General features: G+C 36.7%; 1 pseudogene; it reads left to right on the plus strand.

Moving 5' to 3' along the window:
* Positions 1 to 504: 504 nt before the first annotated feature.
* On the plus strand, positions 505 to 601 carry LOC138816108 (U6 spliceosomal RNA; annotated as a pseudogene).
* The last annotated feature ends 10,208 nt before the right edge of the window (positions 602 to 10,809 follow it).

Genomic DNA, 10,809 nt, shown 5'->3' on the forward strand with positions numbered 1-10,809 from the left:
TCCCTTGTAACTAAGATTAGTTTTGTTCCAGTAAGACAATCTATGCTGTCAGGGTAAGATATTCTGGTTGGTCTGTTCCTACATGGAAGAAGGGTAAACGTTCAGGTAGACATTTGTCCCAGCAAGACCTCATTTGGGAAATTTTAAGCTGCAGAAGTTTAGAAGTAGCTCTTAAGTAAGGCTTACTTTGAATCCATTAGCTCTACAAAGCTAACTGAGTTGATAAATAAGTACCTGAAAAACCATCACCTTTGGACTTAGTTGAAAAGGTTTCAAAGTATGATCAAATTTAAAATGAAAATGACAAAATAGACACTGAAAAAAAATGTAAATGTGAGTAATTGACCAAACGATATGTTTTTTCCACTATACACAGAATTTTAGAGAAATAAGATCAATAGCATTTTTAGGAACATTAAGAGTTCCTTGTTACAAATAGGGAACCATGGATATATGCCTGTATAAAGATTGAAACATTAAGTACTTAAATTTAGAGGGTACTGCATGCTTCAGAAGCAGGTCTACCCAAATTACAATACAGAGTTTAACATGGCACTTGCACAAAGATGATATGAAAATTTGTGAAGTATTCCATAATTTTCATTATTCTGATGCAAGAAATGAAAAACAGTTATTAAAAAGTTAATTACCAAAAAAAAGTGCAAAAATACATGTAATTTATAGAACTAAAGGTTAGTTTGACATCAGTGTATTAATTCTTCACCTTAGAAAGGCCTTTACATAGCATAACCTTTACAAAAATTGAAATTAGATAACATTGTAATTTTATCCCAAAGAAATAAAATAATATAAGGACCTAGGAAAAAAAAGAAATCTTAAACTTCTTCTATATGGAATGCAATCTGAAAGGACACATTTATTAATGAACCTATACATTATATAACAATGTAGAATTCCAAGTATTATATCTAGGAGCGAATGAAATAGATTATGTATATTATACAAACATAGATATACTTTTTTCAGAAAACTACGAGGAAAAACTTTAGTTTCTATACTATTCATTTCAACAGATAAGTTAAAATTATTTCTGATTTAAAAAAATCAACAACTGCAGGAATCATTATAGATATATACAAACAACTCTTGAATACATTTTGACATCAAAGTCAGGCAATTCACTTGGAAGAATACCATGGAATCCATGAATTTTTAAAGTAAGATACTGCTGTTACTTTGTATTGTGAAAAAAATTAAGGGACACAAAGGATGGACTGGCATTTTTGAAATTTAAGAAACGTAACCAAACCATTATGACTTAGGAGAACAATTTGTACAGCCTTCCACAACTTCAAAGAGGTAGTGATACATACTTATCCTATGGCAATATTAAATGCAAGTTTTTCTTCAGACCTGGTTTGATATAATGGTTCAAGAGAGTATCTTTTCTATTTCTATTCCCAGCAGCAAGATGCAGGGCAGTCAAGAGGCCTTATTTTGGGTATTGGTATCTGCATCATGATGAATTAAGAAAGAAGCCACTCTAATATTATTGTACATATAAGCACTGTGCAGGGTTGTCAGCCATTCAGAGTTATTGCATGAATATCTGCCTTGCGCTACCAACTCATGGACAATGTCTAAGTGTCCACTCTAGGCTTACCAATGAAGAGGGTTATATTCATCCTCATCCCTAGTATTCATCTGAGTGGCCTTTTTGGAAAGTAGTCTACACACCGTAGTAAGCCAATTAATTTCAACATCCCAAAGAATAAATTGGCTTGGATCCTACACCATATTTTTTTTCTTGCAATTGATACCATTTCTCACTTTTTCATCTTCTTCCTTGTCTTCGTCAAAATTTCCTAACCAGGGACTTTGAGTGCAAGTGGGAATGAGATGTCCACATATTTCACCAAGAGTTCACAATGGTTGAACTGGTCAGAAAAATCTGGTGAATTTCCTGCATATGTTTTTTCACCATGATTTATTTTCTCTTTTTCCATTTTTACTATTTTAAATTATTCGAACTGCATAGTAGGGAATTGATAGAGAGCAGAGGAAAGATTTTCCTCAGTATTCAAAAGTACAGGCTGAAAATGAGGACCAGTGGGGTCTTCATGTGTAGCTTATTCTAGGAATGAGAAAATAGGAAACAATGCCTTCTATGTCAATGATTTGGGAAATACCATGTTATAGTGTTAAAGAACTCACTATTCAACATAAAGGCTTTAAGAGCTTTCTAATAGCTTTCTAATGTTGGTATCCAACATTAGAAAAAATGTATAATGCAGTAGTAAAATAGAAGTCCTTTGTATGACTACCTAAATTCTTTTTTTAAAAAATAGCTATACAACTCTGAATTTTTTAAAAAAAATTTATTGTGAACATACTGTACAGATGGGTAACAATTACATGGGCAAGATAATGAGTACATTTCTTATCAAGCATTGTAGCCTCCTCTTTGTTTACACTGCACATCCCTTCCCAGCCTCCCCCTGCCTCCCGCCCAATCTTCCCCCCACAGCAAAGTTGTAAAGTTCATTTTCGACATGACAACATGTACTTCTCATTGTTGTACCTGATCCATCTGTATCCTTATTTAAACGAATTGTTTTTCCCCATCCCCTCCTCAAATTATACCAACATCAAATAGAGTGAAAGCAAGGGTTATACTGTAGGGGAGGGACATACAAAGCAACAAAGAAATAATCTTTTATATGCGTTAGAAAAAATGCATGAAAGAAAAAAAACTTTTAAATATATATCTAAGGGTTCATTTTCCTAACATCACACTATCTGACCTCTGCTTGACTCATACATATACTAGATATTGAAAATAAGGGAAACCATGGGACCTATGTTTATTTGAGCTTGGCTTACTTCACTTAATATAAATATTTCCAAGCCTTTCCATTTCCTAACAAATGGGGAAATGTCATTCTTTCTGATGGAGGCATAGAATTCCATTGTGTATATATACCACATTTTCTTGATCCATTCATCTACTGAGGGGCATATGGGTTGGTTCCAGATCTTAGCTATAGTAAATAATGCTGCAATAAACATAGTTGTGCTGGTAGCTTTAGTGTGGTCTTTTTTGTAAACCTTAGGGTAAATGCCCAAAAGTGGGATTGCTGGGTCATAGGGGAGCTCTATGTGAAGTTTTTGAGGAACCTCCATACTGCTTTCCAAAGTGTTTGAACAAGTTTACATTCCCACCAACAATGAAGTAAGGTTCCCTTCTGTCCACATCCCCTCCAGCATCTGTTGTTGTTAGAGTTCTTGATTTTTGCCCTTCTAACTGGGGTGAGGTGTTATCTCAATGTTGTTTTGATTTGCATTTCTTTTATGGCCAGGGATGTTGAGCATTTCTTCATTTGTCTATTGGAAATCCTTCTTTCTTATTCAGAGAAGTTTCTCTTTAAGGCTTTCGCCCACTTATTTAATGGGCAGTTGTTTCTTTGACGATTTGTTGTTGGGGGATTTAATTTTTTGAGTTCCAAGTATATTTTAGATATGAGACCCTTGTCTGTTGTATGGCTAGTGAAGATCTTCTCCCAATCCGTGGGCTTTCTGTTGATCTTGCTAGCTATGTCCTTTGCCATGCAGAAGCTCTGCAACTTCATGCAATCCCATTTGTCCAACCTTTCTTTGATTTGTTGTGTTTTCAGTTCTCTATTAAGAAAAATTCGGCCTGAGCCAAGGAGACCTAGGGTTTCTCCTATTCCATCCTGTAATGTTTTCAGAGTGTCTGCATTGACATTGAGGTCTTTGATCCATTTCGAGTTGATTCTGGTGCAGGGTGATATATAAGGATCTAGCTTTAGTTTTCTACAAGTAATTAACCAATTTTGCCAGCACCACTTACTGAAGAGGCTGTCCTTCTTCCATTCTATTTTTTAGCTCCCTTATCGAAGATTAGATGGCTATACGTCTGTAGGTTCATTTATGGGTTTTCAATTCTATTCCATTGGTCCTGAAGTCTGTTCTTATGCCAAAACCAAGCTGTTTTGATTACTATGGCTTTATAGTAGAGTTTGAAATTTGGTATTGATATTCCTCCAGCAGTGTTCTTTCCGTTGATGAGCGTTTTTGCTATTTGTGGTCTTTTATTGTTCCATATGAATTTTTGGATTGCCTCTTCTATTTCCTTGAAGAATGAGGTTGGAATTTTGATAGGTATCGTGTTGAATTTGTAGATAACCTTGGGAAGTATTGCCAGTTTCATGATGTTAATCATTCCAATCCAGGAGCATGGGAGGTTTTGCCATTTTTTAAGTTCTGTGTTGATTTCCTTTTTCAAGATTTTGAAGTTTTCATCATAGAGGTCCTTCACTTCTTTAGTAAAGTTAATTCCTAGGTATTTTATTTTTTGTTGGGCTATTACAAATGGAATTATTTTCCTAATTTCAGCCACACTTTCCTCATTGCTGGCATACAGGAAAGCCATTGATTTTGTGGGATTAATTTTATACCTTTCTACTTTGCCAAAGATTTGAATCAATTTGAGTAATTTTGGAGTGGAGTCTACGGGATTCTTTAAATACAAGATCATGTTGTCTGCAAAGAGGGAAAGTTTTATTCTTCTTTCCCTATTTGGATACCCTTTATGTCTGCATATTGTTTTACTGCTGTAGCTAGAAGAGAAGTGGAGAGAGTGGACATCCTTGTCTTGTTCCTGAGTTAAGAAGAAATGGCTTTAATTTTTCACCATTATGTATAATGCTGGCTGTAGGTTTGTCATATACAGTCTTTGTTGTGTTGAGGAATGTTCCATGGATTCCTAATTTTTCCAAAACCTTCATCATAAAGGGGTGTTGGATCTTGTCGAATGCTTTTTCTGCATCTATTGAGATATCCATGTGGTTCTTCTCCTTGCTACTGTTGATGTGATGAATAATATTAATTGGTTTGCGTATATTGAACCAGCTTTGCATCCCTGAAATGAATCCTGTTTGATCGTGGTGTATGATTTTTTGGATGAATTTTTGAAGTCGATTGGGCAAAATTTTGTTGATAAGTTTTGCATCAATGTTCATCAAAGAAATGGGTCTATAGTTCTCTTTCTTTGATGAGTGCCTGGGATGAGGGTTATGCTGGCTTCCTAGAAGTTGCTTGGTAGTGAACTTTCTCTTTCAATTTTATTGAAGAGTTGGAGGAGAATTGGTGTGTTCTCTGCTTTGAAGGCCTTGTAGAATTCCGCTGAAAAACCATCTGGTCCTGGACTTTTCTTAGCTGGAAGGACTCTTATTGCTGTTTCTAATTCAATGCTTGATATGGGCTTGTTAAACTGGTTGAATTCATCTTGGTTTAGTTTTGGGATGTCAATATTTTCTAGGTAAAGGTCCATTTCTGTCAAGTTCTCAAACTTATTAGCATAAAGTTTTTAGAAGTATTCTCCTATAATGTTCTGAATCTTGGTTGTTTCTATGGTGATGTTTCCATTCTCATCTCTGAGTTTATTTATTTGGGTGTATTCTCTTTTTTTTCTGATAGATTTGCTAAGGGTATGTCAATTTTGTTAATTTTTTCGAAGAACCAACTCTTTGTTTCATTGATTCTTTCTAAAGTTCTTTTGTATTCTAATTCATTTAATTCTGATTTAATTTTAATTATTTCTTTCCATCTACTGGATTGGGGTTTATCTTGCTCCTTTTTCATGGAGGGTTAAATGTGTCACTACTTTGTTGGTTTCAGATCTCTCCAATTTGATGATGTAGGAGTTCAGAGCTATAAAATGGCCTCTGAGTACTGCTGTGTCCCAGAGGAGCTGGTTATTTGTGTGCTCATTTTTGTTGAATAGCATGAACATTTGAATTTCCTTTCTAATCTCTTCCATGACCAACTTGTGATTCAGCAGTGAGTTGTTCAGTCTCCATGTGATACCAGACTTTCTTTGGTGGCATTTGGTGTTGAATTCTAATTTTATTCCCTTGTGGCCTGAGAGAATGCAAGGTATAATTTCAATGTTTCTGAATTTAGACAAGTCTGCTTTGTGTCCTAAAATGTGGTCTATTTTGGAAAATGTTTCTTATGCTGCTGAGAAAATCGTGTATTCTAATGCTGCTGGGTGAAATATTTGGTAGATATCTGTTAAGTCTAGTTGATATATGCAGCTGTTTAGGTCTGTGGTTTCTCTGTTGAGTTTTTGCCGAGTTGATCTATCTAGTGGAGAGAGTGGTGTGTTAAAATCCCCAACAATTAATGTCTTTTGATTTATATGGGATTTGAGGGAAAGTAGTGTTTCTTGCATAAATGTGGGTGCTCCAATGTTTCGCGAGTAGATATTTATAAGTTAATATCATCTTGAAGGAGAGATCCCTTAATTAATATGTAGCAACCTTCTTTATCTCTTCTCACGAATTTTAATTTGAAGTCTATTTTATCTGATATTAGGATTGCATCTCCCGCCTTTTTATGGGGGCTGATTGCTTAGTAGATTTTGTTCCAACCTTTAATATTGAAAATTTGTTTGTTTTTACGGGCAAGATGTGACTCCTGGAAGCAGTAGATAGAAGGATCTTGTTTTTTATTCCAACTAGACAGTCTATGTCGCTTAATTGGAGAGTTAAGTCCGTTAACGTTAAGAGAAAGCACTGAGAGGTATTTGGGAGTTCCTGCCATGTTATCTACCTTCTTGGGGGCTGCAAAAACTGGGTTCTTTCTATGGTTCTTGGATTCTCAGTTTAGGTGCAGTTTCTTGGCCTTTATTGTGGTCTCCTTGGTTTTCTATGTGTAGGACATTTTTAAGAATCTTTTGTAGGGCTGGTTTGCTAGAGATGTATTGTTTCAATTTTTCTTTGTTATGGAAGGTTTTTATTTGGCCTTCAATTATGAAGGAGAGTTTAGCTGGGTACAGTATTCTTGGTTGATAGTTGTTTGTTGTTAGGGGGTGGCATACAACATTCCAAGCTCTTCTGGCTTTGATTGTCTCTGCTGAGAAATCTGAGGTGATTCTAATTGGTTTCCCTTTATAGGTGATTAATCTTTTTTCCTTGACAGCTTTAAGGATCTTTTCCTTGGTCTGTGTTGATCCTGTGGATTATGATGTGATGGTGGGATGTCCTATTCTGGTCTGGTCTGTTTGGAGTTCTAAAACCTTCGTGTATCTGAATAGGCCTATCTTTTTGTATGTTTGGGAAGTTCTCTGCTAGGATCCTGTTAAACAAATTTCCTAGGCCATTAACTTCTGTTTCTAGGTGCTATAATATCTAGGCTGTCTTCAATCCCTGAGATTCGATCTTCTGCATGGTATAACCTGCTGTCAAGACTTTCTACTTTGTTTTTTTATTTCTTTTGCTTCTAGTTAGTCAGCTTTGATGGCTTCAAATTCTTTGTTGAAGCTTTGTTTTAGATCTTGTATGAACTTCTTTACCTCCTTAATATGATGTTCAGTGTTTATTCTCAGATAACTTAGTTGTTTGGTTATGGTTTCCTTGCATTCCCATTCCTTCTGTTGGGTTCCATTGAGCATTCCCTTTGTGGTATCCCTGACTTTCTTCAGCTCTTTGTTTATGGATTCCATGTATGCCTTTAGTGATCTTTTGTATTCTCTTCCTGCTGTCTCAATTCCTGTATTACTCTTTGATTAGCTTCCTCCTGTTCGTGCAATTCCTGTAGTTCTCTTTGAGTGTTGTCAGCCTGCTAATGCCGTTCCTGCCTTTCTCTTTGAGTATTCTCAAGCTGCTTATGCAAATCCTGTATCAGTTTTTGAGTAGCTTCCTCACACTTATGATATTCCTGTATGAACTTTTGGATTGCCTCCTCTCTCTCCCTACACGCTCATACAGAGTCCTTTCTATGCTTTCAATCTTTTCATTTATCATGTTGCCAGCAGTGTTTGTAGAGCTATTTGTGAATTCTCCTCTGGATTATTCATTATCTGTTCTGTCCCCTGATTATCAAGATTGGGAATTGAGATAACCGGATTTGCAATTTTTCTTGTGTTTTTCCGGTTTACTCTGCCCATGTGAGATAAAAATAGCACCAGTTTTGTGCTAGAACACTTATCCTAAGGCAAGCATCAACCCAAGTCTGAATTTGCACAGTCAATAGTCTACAGATACAATCTAGTTCGATAGATCCATCTATTCAACATCAAGCAACTATACATTAATGGGCTACGAACCGCAAAGAAGAATTTGGAAGACCTGTAATTATTAGGGTTAGGGAGAGATGTGGATAAAAAATAGCAATAGATTGATATGGGGAGGCTCAGGGAGAGTTAACTAAGTCCTAATCTCAAAGCAGGAAATAGGTTGTGTAGGATGAAAGTAGAGAGAGTGAATAAAAGAAGAAAGGGAACGGGAAAAGAAAAGCCAAGAAAAAATAGAAAGGTAAAAATTAATAACATTATGTAGATGCGATAACAATCTATTTAGATAAGAAGGTGAATTTATTGAGAGAAGGGGAAGGATATAAAGGAGATGTGAAAAACTTAAAAATAAAAATGCTTCAAATATTATATAGGTATTAAGAGGTAGTACTGCTATTAAGGAATTTAAGTCTTAATGGTTTTGAATTCAGTGATAAATTTGTGGATTAAGGGTGTACACAATGTGGGTAATGTCTAATAGTCAACTCCTGGTTTATCTGAGGATGTGCGGGACAAGAATTAAGTCACATAAAGAAGAACGAAAGAGAGGAGAAGGTGAAAAGGATAAGAAGGGAAGAAGAAAAAGATGAGAAGTTCAGTAGAGCTAAGCAAAAAACAAAAAGATAATTTAAAAAGACAAAAAAAAAAAAGAAAAAGAAAACCAAAAAAGAAAGAAAAACGCACACTCACTTATTCGTAAAATAAAAATTATATGAGAAAAAAAAAGTTTCTGGAAAACATTTTTTTTTCAAAAAAGCCAAAGATTGAACATTTAAAAAAAAGTTTTACAAAAAAAAAATTATAGAAGGTACCAAATATTAAAAATGAAAAAAAGAAGAAGAAGAAGAAAGTAAAAAAAAAATTCTTTGATTTTTTTTGGAGGAGTGGGAAAAGTCCTGTATCTCCCTTGGGTCTGTAACCAGCCTCTTGTTGGATTCTCTGGTCTGCATGTGGTCCTGTGGTCCTGTGGCTTGGTTGGTTTGTCAGTTTGTTCAAACAGGCAGAAAAATGCTCTGCTTTACCCAGGATTTGGCGATCCTCTTCCCAGGCTGGTTCATTGGGAGGCAAATCTGCTTTGAGTATCAGAAAAGAGGGGGAAGCAGTGATGAGGCTAGGTTCTGGGTACAATTGAGGCCTTTCAACAAACAGTAGCTTTTCCCTGGGGCTAGTTTGTGAAAATTCACAGAGCCCAGCCTGGAGCCATTATCATGGTTTCTGTTTACTGAATTTCAATTGATTGCCCAGGCTGCTAGAGGGAGGGGCAGCCTCTGGCTCTGATTACCCAGTGGAGAAAGCCACTCCAAGGGCTGGCGCCAGAGCTGGGTGACTTTTCACTGGGTGGATCTGGGTCTGGCAGGTCACGCTGCCATTAAGTTCTTGTTACCTGCTAAATGACTCATTTTATTCGAAGGCCTGAGTTGGAGCTAGCAGCTCCTCCGACCTTTGTCGGTATCCAAGATGGAGATCTCCAGTGCTGGGAGGGGAGGCCTTCCCTCCTCTGCTCCCTGAGAAGGAGTGAGGATGTCAGGCTTCTACTCACGCTGAGTCTTGTTTCCTGGCTCGTCTCTGTTCTGCAAACTGCAGGATGAAGATGTTCGCTCTTTGTCGGTTCTTGCTGGTGTTGAGAAGAATCTGCTCGCCTGTTGTGTCTGGCTCCTTCGTTCTGGACACTCTGTGGCTCAGGTAGGCTCCTGTGCTTGCCCACCGTCACCACAGCTGCTGCCCCCGCGGCGGCTGCTGGCAAGAGCTCAAAAGTGTCTCCTTGCCTGGGTTTCCCCTCTCTGGCCTAGCTCTCTGTCCTGTGATGGCACACTTCGTGTAATTCTCTGGCTTAGGACTGTTCACTGGAACTCTAAATCTGCTTTTTATTGGAGAGCTCACTTAGACTCCAGGTTCTCCTCCTCCATCTTCCCGGAACTCCCCAATTCTTTTTTTTTAAAGACACTTGTTTTCATCTACAAATAGTCCTGTCTATTGTCTTCAGGTGATTTTGATGATTGAAGATGCTTAATGAGAAGTCAAAATGTATTAGTAGTCCTTTGCTATCAATTAAATTTCACTTTTTCTTCTTGGAGAATATAATGATCAAAGCAATAGTTCACAATCAGCAAGCAATAGTTCAGAATCATGGTTCAACTGCAAGTGAATCACCAGTAAGTAATCCGCGATTCCATTTTCCATAAAGTTTTGTCACAGATACAATCTGCCTGCCTTCTCTAGCTGATTTCCTAGCCTGGACCTATTCCTTCATTGTACAGGAAAAGTGTAATTCACCTGATTTCAGTCAGATCTGTTAGTAGAATTATCAAGTATTTAGATTTTTTTTTATTAAATTAGTTGTGGGGCCTGAACTCTGGGCCTGGGCACTGTACTTTAGCTCTTCAAATCAAGGCAAGTGCTCTACCACTTGAGCCTCAGAACCACTTCTGGATTTTTCTATTTGTGTGGTGCTGTTTTGTGAAATGGCAGAGCAGAAAGTGAAATGATGCAACCAAAAATATAAAAGCAAAATAAATTAGGATAATTATGGAGCAACCATTTTGTCTATGAGAACCATGAAAGAGAAAGAGGAAGAGATACAGATGTGCAATGACCGAACTAGCCACAAAATCCATGCTTCTAATCAATTTACAGAGCAAACAATTTTTTTTATTTTTTAAAAGAGACGGAAATAATATTTATATATAGAAATTAGTAAATACGTTTTAGTCGCCTACATAAAGAGAATAATCTTAATCCTTGGGCTGGGA

This window comes from Dipodomys merriami, unplaced genomic scaffold, assembly GCF_024711535.1.
Source record: "Dipodomys merriami isolate MVZ:Mamm:240054 unplaced genomic scaffold, mDipMer1.0.p SCAF_684, whole genome shotgun sequence".
Lineage (NCBI taxonomy): Eukaryota > Metazoa > Chordata > Mammalia > Rodentia > Heteromyidae > Dipodomys > Dipodomys merriami.